The sequence below is a fragment of the Phalaenopsis equestris genome, unplaced genomic scaffold (assembly GCF_001263595.1).
Source record: "Phalaenopsis equestris unplaced genomic scaffold, ASM126359v1 Scaffold000002, whole genome shotgun sequence".
NCBI classification, from domain to species: domain Eukaryota; kingdom Viridiplantae; phylum Streptophyta; class Magnoliopsida; order Asparagales; family Orchidaceae; genus Phalaenopsis; species Phalaenopsis equestris.
In genome coordinates, this window is record NW_018164444.1 from 33,541,474 (window position 1) to 33,545,445 (window position 3,972).

Here is a 3,972-nt window from a genome sequence, read left to right on the forward strand (position 1 = left end):
TTTTTCCCATAGAGGTAGTCCTCTATCTGCATCCTCCAGTAAGTAAAATCTGTGTCATTGAACTTCTCGATTCTCGTGTCATCACTTTGTCTTCGTCCATTGTTCTTCCTTAGATTCGAACCCAATGCTCTGATACCAGTTGTTGTGAAAAACGACGACAATAAAGTGAAAAATGGAATGAGAAAAATTGCACGCAGAAAAAACACCAGAGTGACACAGATTTAGGTGATTTGACAAATTTGCCTACGTCTACGGAGCTGCAGAGGATTTTATTATTTCGGGAATTACACCGTCGAGCGCCTCGACGTTTACAAGAAAATCTCTATTTTCTTCTCTCCCTTCCTCTCTCTCTCTTCCTCTCTTTCTCTTAGCTCTAAAGAGAATTTGGCTTGACCTTGCTTGGCTTGGCTTGCGACTTGACTTTTTCTTTAAACCAAAAAAGACTATTTATAGAAACCATTAGAGCGGTAGGTAGGAGGTAGGTGAACGGTAGGTGGGATGTTGTAGGTGGGATGTAGGTAGGTGTGGTAGGTGAGCGGTAGGTGGGATACATAATTAGGAAGCTAATTAATTTCGGTGGACCGGGTCTCCACATTACCCAACATTATAGTCCTTGCGATGAGGAGAATTGGGATTGTGGGGTGATTTGGACTTGTAAACTCTAATTTCAAGATTTGGACATTTGTTAGGGCTTATTAGACTTATCAACTCTAGTCCTTGCGAGGAGAATGATCAGACTGGTGGGTGAGGCTTACAACCCTGCCCCATAGACAATGCGACCCGATTAGCCCACACACTTTTCTCAAACCCATTAGTTGAGTGTTCAATGCATTGGTTGGAGCAAATACGGGTGTTTAATTTATATGTTTGAGCTATTTTAGCTAGAGCATTTGGTGTGTTAAGACAATTTATATGATTTTAAAACATGAGTTAAATCAAATAGCTTGCAATAAACTTTCATTTTAAGCATTTTACCGTCTTCTGTTTGCTAGCAGACACGTTGCAAATCTAGCGACGGTAAATTTCAAGTTTTAAGAAAACTCAATATATGAATTATGCTTCGCCCCTAGGAGCCTAAGTCCGACTTGCTCAAATTCAAAATATTTTAGATTTAACAGCTGAAATTTAAATTCAAATTTTAGTATTATAAGATTTGAAAATTTATATTTTAATAGCCCAAAAACTTTAAAAATTTAAAACCCTAAGAATCTAAATGTTCAAATGCCCAACTCCCCGATATTTTAAACCCTTAAGAGTCTAAAGTTTTAAAAATCCTAGTTTTCCAAATCATTTTAAAATTCAAAATGAGTCATATCTTATTTTTTATTATACATTTGAAATTTTAAATATCCTGAGTTCATTACAAGTCCAAATTACTGAAAATTTTTGCTGTCTCACGGCGTGAATCCCAGTTGGGGGCAACGAAGGATGCCAACATTCCCAACTATCTTAAGAGACGAGTCAGTCAATGTTGTGAGACACTGTGGCCGGGGAGCAAAAATTATAATCTTAATCCGCGATTTTAAGAGACGCAACGTGCCTTCAATGTAGCTTGTGTGAAGTTAGAGCAGGAGGAGGAAGCAAAGAACAGTCGTGGCGAACGTAGAACAGTGGAAAATGCTTGTTGCGACCAAAGGGAAGAAAGGGGAGAAACAAACAGGAACTGTTAGGGAGAGGTGTGCGAATAGACTTCATCAGAGGCTTTAGTTCTTGCTTGTAATTGAGGAATAGCAGGAGCAATTATTTCCTCTCCGTGGCCTCTTTAGCGGGAAATTAAGTTAATTTTTTTTTTCTTTCTCTTTTCTTTTTTTTTAAATTCCACAGTCAACAATTTTATATATTTATCTTAAGTCTTTATGATACTATCTTATTACATAAAATTTGTTTATCCCTATTCCATTTTAATCGTTCAATTTTAACTTTAGAAGCTATATCATCATCATCATCATCCATCAATCCATATTATTTTATATAATTGATCCAAGATACTTAAATCTATTACATCTAACTATCATATTTATGTAAAATTGTTAATTCGTATCGGCAGTTGTAAAATTTATAGTTGAGAGCTTACGAACTTTGTTTAAAGCTAATAGTCCTTTTGAATATATGCCTCATCAAGATTTTTGTTTCCTACCATGAACGCTAATCTTATAGGTGGTGTAGATTACCAATTTTCATCCTATGGATCTTTTCATCATTTCAAGTTGTTGCAGTGCTATTCATTGCTTATTTTTCTACAAACTAATGTAAATTATCAAATGATTTTTTTCGTCTAGCTTTTTGAATGTAATTAGTCTGTGGTGCTAGGTGTATTTTCTCCATAGAATGTTTTCTTGGAAGTAAGATCCTTATTGTTCTGAAATATAGTTCTTTTGATGCCCCGACTTTTAATTTTTATTTTATTACTTTAAGTTTTTATCTTTCATTACTTAATGAATTTCTATTGAATACTTTTTGGCTTCCTTTTGTTATTACCTTGCTTCCTTTTGTTATTACTTTTCTTCTTTCATGGCAATATTTCTATCATAATGAATATAATAACATAGTCTAAGCCTTTTACATTATGGAATTTACAGGTGCTTGGACTCCATTCTTCACGCTGAACATGAAGGTATTCCTGAGGAAATGAGAAGCTATTATTCTTCTTATTTGCAAGACCAACCACGGGAAACTACATCTGACCGGCATGATGTAGCCCCAAATGGGTGAATGGGTACCAATGGCAAGGAAACAAACTACCCCAGCATTCTTAAAGATGGAAAACTTCTAGATAATTTGAAACTGGGGAGATTTTTTGAATGACTTTCTTCTGGTAAAGGTGATAGAAAGTTTTCATTGGACTCACCAAGGTTTGCTAAACTCATTCTACCTATGTTTTGTATATGCTTATTTTTGTCGTCCTTTTCATTAATCATTAATTTACCTCAATCATCTTGTGTTTTAAAGCCATTTGAGGTTCTTTACAATTTGTTTATTCATAATATGGACTATTAATGTAATCTTCGGAACTCTATTGATACTCATTGTTAGGTAATGAAGTTTAGTGCCTTTTTGTTTATGATTAAATTTGGTATTTTTGTTTCTTTTGTTATTAACGTTGAGAAGTGGTAACTATTAGTTATTTTATTTCTATTTTTATTGTTCCTTTTATATTTCATTTTTCTCTGTCAACTTAAATTTTCCTACCAAGTTCAGTTTATATTTCCAATTAATGTTTCCCTAATTTTTAGCTTTTAATTATGTTAAATATGTTTATATAGAGTTAATTTATTTTATGGGCTACTCATGGCATGCTCTGAATCACCAATAGTAGTTTGTTTGACTTGTAGGATTGCAGTTGCGACTAGGGGTGTAAACGAGCCGAACATGAGCGAGCCCAGACTCAGCTCGTGTTCAACCGAACTTGTAGGATTGCAGTTGTGAAACTCTTATAGTGACTATCTGTCCAAACTCTTATAGAACTTATGAAACTCTTACACAACACACAATTCGAAGAACTATCATTCCAAGATTTGCTTTTGACAAATGCACTAAATAGTGACTATCTGTTGACGTTTCCGATATATGTTGACTAGAAGCATGAATCTGAATCCCATGAGATAATTTTGAGGCAAGAAAGTTTGCTTTTTAGCTAAATAACATCATCAGTACTCGAAAAATTATTTTACCACTTAATTTGTGATTTTTTTTCAGTGTTCATGGAATTTATATTCAAAATATTTCGTCTCTGCTGACTGTACCAGAAACAATTGATATTTTTTTTATCAAATTAATGTAAGATGATGCGAAGAGGGTTAGAGTTTGGTTATATGTATATTTGAATTTAGATGATTTTCCTATGTTTAGCCATATACCCACATAGTAGATTTCAGGACAACATTCTTGCCGAAAATATGAAAGACCGAGTTTAACTCGATATACATACAGTTTATAGGTCAATTCAGCCTAGCTTAAATGATAGTTTATAGG

General features: G+C 34.1%; 1 pseudogene; it reads left to right on the plus strand.

Annotated features, from left to right (window-relative positions):
• LOC110039562 overlaps positions 1–2,960 on the plus strand; it is a 14,494-nt pseudogene extending 11,534 nt beyond the window's left edge.
• Positions 2,961–3,972: the final 1,012 nt, after the last annotated feature.